This window comes from Doryrhamphus excisus, chromosome 2, assembly GCF_030265055.1.
Source record: "Doryrhamphus excisus isolate RoL2022-K1 chromosome 2, RoL_Dexc_1.0, whole genome shotgun sequence".
In the NCBI taxonomy this organism is placed as follows: Eukaryota; Metazoa; Chordata; class Actinopteri; order Syngnathiformes; family Syngnathidae; genus Doryrhamphus; species Doryrhamphus excisus.
The window spans coordinates 21912725-21917724 of NC_080467.1; the positions used below are offsets into that span (position 1 = coordinate 21912725).

The 5000-nt window shown below is 52.8% G+C and overlaps 15 non-coding genes and 7 pseudogenes across 15 annotated transcripts; all 22 read right to left on the reverse strand.

Annotated features, from left to right (window-relative positions):
- Nucleotides 1-86: 86 nt before the first annotated feature.
- On the reverse strand, nucleotides 87-205 carry LOC131120658 (5S ribosomal RNA). Its single transcript, XR_009127208.1, has one exon. It is a non-coding gene; the product is annotated as a 5S ribosomal RNA (ribosomal RNA).
- Nucleotides 206-316: 111 nt separating this feature from the next.
- LOC131121170 (5S ribosomal RNA) lies at nucleotides 317-435 on the reverse strand. The gene has a single exon (XR_009127705.1). It is a non-coding gene; the product is annotated as a 5S ribosomal RNA (ribosomal RNA).
- Nucleotides 436-547: 112 nt separating this feature from the next.
- Nucleotides 548-666, reverse strand: LOC131121075 (5S ribosomal RNA). Its single transcript, XR_009127612.1, has one exon. It is a non-coding gene; the product is annotated as a 5S ribosomal RNA (ribosomal RNA).
- A 112-nt stretch (nucleotides 667-778) lies between these two features.
- LOC131122267 (5S ribosomal RNA) lies at nucleotides 779-887 on the reverse strand (annotated as a pseudogene).
- Nucleotides 888-999: 112 nt separating this feature from the next.
- Nucleotides 1000-1108, reverse strand: LOC131122748 (5S ribosomal RNA; annotated as a pseudogene).
- A 112-nt stretch (nucleotides 1109-1220) lies between these two features.
- Nucleotides 1221-1339, reverse strand: LOC131120127 (5S ribosomal RNA). The gene has a single exon (XR_009126689.1). It is a non-coding gene; the product is annotated as a 5S ribosomal RNA (ribosomal RNA).
- A 112-nt stretch (nucleotides 1340-1451) lies between these two features.
- LOC131121954 (5S ribosomal RNA) lies at nucleotides 1452-1570 on the reverse strand. The gene has a single exon (XR_009128444.1). It is a non-coding gene; the product is annotated as a 5S ribosomal RNA (ribosomal RNA).
- Nucleotides 1571-1682: 112 nt separating this feature from the next.
- On the reverse strand, nucleotides 1683-1791 carry LOC131123091 (5S ribosomal RNA; annotated as a pseudogene).
- Nucleotides 1792-1903: 112 nt separating this feature from the next.
- Nucleotides 1904-2022, reverse strand: LOC131120700 (5S ribosomal RNA). Its single transcript, XR_009127249.1, has one exon. It is a non-coding gene; the product is annotated as a 5S ribosomal RNA (ribosomal RNA).
- Nucleotides 2023-2134: 112 nt separating this feature from the next.
- Nucleotides 2135-2253, reverse strand: LOC131121100 (5S ribosomal RNA). The gene has a single exon (XR_009127637.1). It is a non-coding gene; the product is annotated as a 5S ribosomal RNA (ribosomal RNA).
- A 111-nt stretch (nucleotides 2254-2364) lies between these two features.
- Nucleotides 2365-2483, reverse strand: LOC131120335 (5S ribosomal RNA). Its single transcript, XR_009126892.1, has one exon. It is a non-coding gene; the product is annotated as a 5S ribosomal RNA (ribosomal RNA).
- A 112-nt stretch (nucleotides 2484-2595) lies between these two features.
- Nucleotides 2596-2714, reverse strand: LOC131120296 (5S ribosomal RNA). The gene has a single exon (XR_009126854.1). It is a non-coding gene; the product is annotated as a 5S ribosomal RNA (ribosomal RNA).
- Nucleotides 2715-2826: 112 nt separating this feature from the next.
- LOC131123144 (5S ribosomal RNA) lies at nucleotides 2827-2945 on the reverse strand. Its single transcript, XR_009128692.1, has one exon. It is a non-coding gene; the product is annotated as a 5S ribosomal RNA (ribosomal RNA).
- A 112-nt stretch (nucleotides 2946-3057) lies between these two features.
- Nucleotides 3058-3166, reverse strand: LOC131122268 (5S ribosomal RNA; annotated as a pseudogene).
- A 112-nt stretch (nucleotides 3167-3278) lies between these two features.
- Nucleotides 3279-3387, reverse strand: LOC131122269 (5S ribosomal RNA; annotated as a pseudogene).
- Nucleotides 3388-3499: 112 nt separating this feature from the next.
- LOC131120336 (5S ribosomal RNA) lies at nucleotides 3500-3618 on the reverse strand. Its single transcript, XR_009126893.1, has one exon. It is a non-coding gene; the product is annotated as a 5S ribosomal RNA (ribosomal RNA).
- A 112-nt stretch (nucleotides 3619-3730) lies between these two features.
- Nucleotides 3731-3849, reverse strand: LOC131120307 (5S ribosomal RNA). The gene has a single exon (XR_009126865.1). It is a non-coding gene; the product is annotated as a 5S ribosomal RNA (ribosomal RNA).
- Nucleotides 3850-3961: 112 nt separating this feature from the next.
- LOC131123263 (5S ribosomal RNA) lies at nucleotides 3962-4080 on the reverse strand. Its single transcript, XR_009128703.1, has one exon. It is a non-coding gene; the product is annotated as a 5S ribosomal RNA (ribosomal RNA).
- Nucleotides 4081-4192: 112 nt separating this feature from the next.
- On the reverse strand, nucleotides 4193-4301 carry LOC131122270 (5S ribosomal RNA; annotated as a pseudogene).
- Nucleotides 4302-4413: 112 nt separating this feature from the next.
- Nucleotides 4414-4522, reverse strand: LOC131122271 (5S ribosomal RNA; annotated as a pseudogene).
- A 112-nt stretch (nucleotides 4523-4634) lies between these two features.
- Nucleotides 4635-4753, reverse strand: LOC131120128 (5S ribosomal RNA). The gene has a single exon (XR_009126690.1). It is a non-coding gene; the product is annotated as a 5S ribosomal RNA (ribosomal RNA).
- A 112-nt stretch (nucleotides 4754-4865) lies between these two features.
- Nucleotides 4866-4984, reverse strand: LOC131121955 (5S ribosomal RNA). The gene has a single exon (XR_009128445.1). It is a non-coding gene; the product is annotated as a 5S ribosomal RNA (ribosomal RNA).
- Nucleotides 4985-5000: the final 16 nt, after the last annotated feature.

Sequence of the window (5000 nt, forward strand, 5' to 3'; positions counted from 1 at the left end):
TTGAAGGCGACGCAGGCCAAACTAGACTCCAGCAAAAACTGTCAAACAGCGCCCTCTGCTGTCAGGCAAGAGCAGAAACCATAAAAAGCTTACAGCACCAGGTATTCCCAGGCGGTCTCCCATCCAAGTACTAACCAGGCCCGCCCCTGCTTAGCTACCGAGATCGGACGAGTTCGGGCGTTTTCAGGGTAGTATGGCCGTAAGCTGCCAGGGCACTGAAAAGTTCCTATTTGAAGGCGACGCAGGCCAAACTAGACTCCAGCAAAAAGTGTCAAAAAGCGCCCTCTGCTTTCAGGCAAGTGCAGAAACCATAAAAAGCTTACAGCACCTGGTATTCCCAGGCGGTCTCCCATCCAAGTACTAACCAGGCCCGCCCCTGCTTAGCTTCCGAGATCGGACGAGATCGGGCGCTTTCAGGGTAGTATGGCCGTAAGCTGCCAGGGCAACTGAAAAGATCCTATTTGAAGGCGAAGCAGGCCAAACTAGACTCCAGCAAAAAGTGTCAAACAGCGCCCTCTGCTGTCAGGCAAGAGCAGAAACCATAAAAAGCTTACAGCACCTGGTATTCCCAGGTGGTCTCCCATCCAAGTACTAACCAGGCCCACCCCTGCTTAGCTTCCGAGATCGGATGAGATCGGGCGTTTTCAGGGTAGTATGGCCGTAAGCTGCCAGGTCAACTGAAAAGATCCTATTTGAAGGCGACGCAGGCCAAACTAGACTCCAGCAAAAAGTGTCAAACAGCGCCCTCTGCTGTCAGGCAAGAGCAGAAACCATAAAAAGCTTACAGCACCTGGTATTCCCAGGCGGTCTCCCATCCAAGTACTAACCAGGCCCGCCCCTGCTTAGCTTCCGAGATCGGGCGTTTTCAGGGTAGTATGGCCGTAAGCTGCCAGGTCAACTGAAAAGATCCTATTTGAAGGCGACGCAGGCCAAACTAGACTCCAGCAAAAAGTGTCAAACAGCGCCCTCTGCTGTCAGGCAAGAGCAGAAACCATAAAAAGCTTACAGCACCTGGTATTCCCAGGCGGTCTCCCATCCAAGTACTAAACAGGCCCGCCCCTGCTTAGCTTCCGAGATCGGGCGTTTTCAGGGTAGTATGGCCGTAAGCTGCCAGGTCAACTGAAAAGATCCTATTTGAAGGCGACGCAGGCCAAACTAGAATCCAGCAAAAAGTGTCAAACAGCGCCCTCTGCTGTCAGGCAAGAGCAGAAACCATAAAAAGCTTACAGCACCTGGTATTCCCAGGCGGTCTCCCATCCAAGTACTAACCAGGCCCGCCCCTGCTTAGCTTCCGAGATCGGACGAGTTCGGGCGTTTTCAGGGTAGTATGGCCGTAAGCTGCCAGGGCCACTGAAAAGTTCCTATTTGAAGGCGACGCAGGCCAAACTAGACTCCAGCAAAAAGTCTCAAACAGCGCCCTCTGCTTTCAGGCAAGAGCAGAAACCATAAAAAGCTTACAGCACCTGGTATTCCCAGGCGGTCTCCCATCCAAGTACTAACCAGTCCCGCCCCTGCTTTGCTTCCGAGATCGGACGAGATCGGGCAATTTCAGGGTAGTATAGCTGTAAGCTGCCAAGGCAACTGAAAAGATCCTATTTGAAGGCGACGCAGGCCAAACTAGACTCCAGCAAAAAGTTTCAAACAGCGCCCTCTGCTGTCAGGCAAGAGCAGAAACCATAAAAAGCTTACAGCACCTGTTATTCCCAGCCGGTCTCCCATCCAAGTACTAACCAGGCCCGTCCCTGCTTAGCTTCCGAGATCGGGCGTTTTCAGGGTAGTATGGCCGTAAGCTGCCAAGTCAACTGAAAAGATCCTATTTGAAGGCGACGCAGGCCAAACTAGACTCCAGCAAAAAGTGTCAAACAGCGCCCTCTGCTGTCAGGCAAGAGCAGAAACCATAAAAAGCTTACAGCACCTGGTATTCCCAGGCGGTCTCCCATCCAAGTACTAACCAGGCACACCCCTGCTTAGCTTCCGAGATCAGACGAGATCGGGCGTTTTCAGGGTAGTATGGCCGTAAGCTGCCAGGTCAACTGAAAAGATCCTATTTGAAGGCGACGCAGGCCAAACTAGACTCCAGCAAAAACTGTCAAACAGCGCCCTCTGCTGTCAGGCAAGAGCAGAAACCATAAAAAGCTTACAGCACCAGGTATTCCCAGGCGGTCTCCCATCCAAGTACTAACCAGGCCCGCCCCTGCTTAGCTACCGAGATCGGACGAGTTCAGGCGTTTTCAGGGTAGTATGGCCGTAAGCTGCCAGGGCACTGAAAAGTTCCTATTTGAAGGCGACGCAGGCCAAACTAGACTCCAGCAAAAAGTGTCAAAAAGCGCCCTCTGCTTTCAGGCAAGAGCAGAAACCATAAAAAGCTTACAGCACCTGGTATTCCCAGGCGGTCTCCCATCCAAGTACTAACCAGGCCCGCCCCTGCTTAGCTTCCGAGATCGGACGAGATCGGGCGTTTTCAGGGTAGTATGGCCGTCAGCTGCCAGGGCAACTGAAAAGATCCTATTTGAAGGCGACGCAGGCCAAACTAGACTCCAGCAAAAAGTGTCAAACAGCGCCCTCTGCTGTCAGGCAAGAGCAGAAACCATAAAAAGCTTACAGCACCTGGTATTCCCAGGCGGTCTCCCATCCAAGTACTAACCAGGCCCATCCCTGCTTAGCTTCCGAGATCGGACGAGATCGGGCGTTTTCAGGGTAGTATGGCCGTAAGCTGCCAGGGCAACTGAAAAGATCCTATTTGAAGGCGACGCAGGCCAAACTAGACTCCAGCAAAAAGTGTCAAACAGCGCCCTCTGCTGTCAGGCAAGAGCAGAAACCATAAAAAGCTTACAGCACCTGGTATTCCCAGGCGGTCTCCCATCCAAGTACTAACCAGGCCCACCCCTGCTTAGCTTCCGAGATCGGATGAGATCGGGCGTTTTCAGGGTAGTATGGCCGTAAGCTGCCAGGTCAACTGAAAAGATCCTATTTGAAGGCGACGCAGGCCAAACTAGACTCCAGCAAAAAGTGTCAAACAGCGCCCTCTGCTGTCAGGCAAGAGCAGAAACCATAAAAAGCTTACAGCACCTGGTATTCCCAGGCGGTCTCCCATCCAAGTACTAACCAGGCCCGCCCCTGCTTAGCTTCCGAGATCGGGCGTTTTCAGGGTAGTATGGCCGTAAGCTGCCAGGTCAACTGAAAAGATCCTATTTGAAGGCGACGCAGGCCAAACTAGACTCCAGCAAAAAGTGTCAAACAGCGCCCTCTGCTGTCAGGCAAGAGCAGAAACCATAAAAAGCTTACAGCACCTGGTATTCCCAGGCGGTCTCCCATCCAAGTACTAACCAGGCCCGCCCCTGCTTAGCTTCCGAGATCGGGCGTTTTCAGGGTAGTATGGCCGTAAGCTGCCAGGTCAACTGAAAAGATCCTATTTGAAGGCGACGCAGGCCAAACTAGAATCCAGCAAAAAGTGTCAAACAGCGCCCTCTGCTGTCAGGCAAGAGCAGCAACCATAAAAAGCTTACAGCACCTGGTATTCCCAGGCGGTCTCCCATCCAAGTACTAACCAGGCCCGCCCCTGCTTAGCTTCCGAGATCGGACGAGATCGGGCGTTTTCAGGGTAGTATGGCCGTCAGCTGCCAGGGCAACTGAAAAGATCCTATTTGAAGGCGACGCAGGCCAAACTAGACTCCAGCAAAAAGTGTCAAACAGCGCCCTCTGCTGTCAGGCAAGAGCAGAAACCATAAAAAGCTTACAGCACCTGGTATTCCCAGGCGGTCTCCCATCCAAGTACTAACCAGGCCCATCCCTGCTTAGCTTCCGAGATCGGACGAGATCGGGCGTTTTCAGGGTAGTATGGCCGTAAGCTGCCAGGGCAACTGAAAAGATCCTATTTGAAGGCGACGCAGGCCAAACTAGACTCCAGCAAAAAGTGTCAAACAGCGCCCTCTGCTGTCAGGCAAGAGCAGAAACCATAAAAAGCTTACAGCACCTGGTATTCCCAGGCGGTCTCCCATCCAAGTACTAACCAGGCCCACCCCTGCTTAGCTTCCGAGATCGGATGAGATCGGGCGTTTTCAGGGTAGTATGGCCGTAAGCTGCCAGGTCAACTGAAAAGATCCTATTTGAAGGCGACGCAGGCCAAACTAGACTCCAGCAAAAAGTGTCAAACAGCGCCCTCTGCTGTCAGGCAAGAGCAGAAACCATAAAAAGCTTACAGCACCTGGTATTCCCAGGCGGTCTCCCATCCAAGTACTAACCAGGCCCGCCCCTGCTTAGCTTCCGAGATCGGGCGTTTTCAGGGTAGTATGGCCGTAAGCTGCCAGGTCAACTGAAAAGATCCTATTTGAAGGCGACGCAGGCCAAACTAGACTCCAGCAAAAAGTGTCAAACAGCGCCCTCTGCTGTCAGGCAAGAGCAGAAACCATAAAAAGCTTACAGCACCTGGTATTCCCAGGCGGTCTCCCATCCAAGTACTAACCAGGCCCGCCCCTGCTTAGCTTCCGAGATCGGGCGTTTTCAGGGTAGTATGGCCGTAAGCTGCCAGGTCAACTGAAAAGATCCTATTTGAAGGCGACGCAGGCCAAACTAGAATCCAGCAAAAAGTGTCAAACAGCGCCCTCTGCTGTCAGGCAAGAGCAGCAACCATAAAAAGCTTACAGCACCTGGTATTCCCAGGCGGTCTCCCATCCAAGTACTAACCAGGCCCGCCCCTGCTTAGCTTCCGAGATCGGACGAGTTCGGGCGTTTTCAGGGTAGTATGGCCGTAAGCTGCCAGGGCCACTGAAAAGTTCCTATTTGAAGGCGACGCAGGCCAAACTAGACTCCAGCAAAAAGTCTCAAACAGCGCCCTCTGCTTTCAGGCAAGAGCAGAAACCATAAAAAGCTTACAGCACCTGGTATTCCCAGGCGGTCTCCCATCCAAGTACTAACCAGTCCCGCCCCTGCTTTGCTTCCGAGATCGGACGAGATCGGGCAATTTCAGGGTAGTATAGCTGTAAGCTGCCAAGGCAACTGAA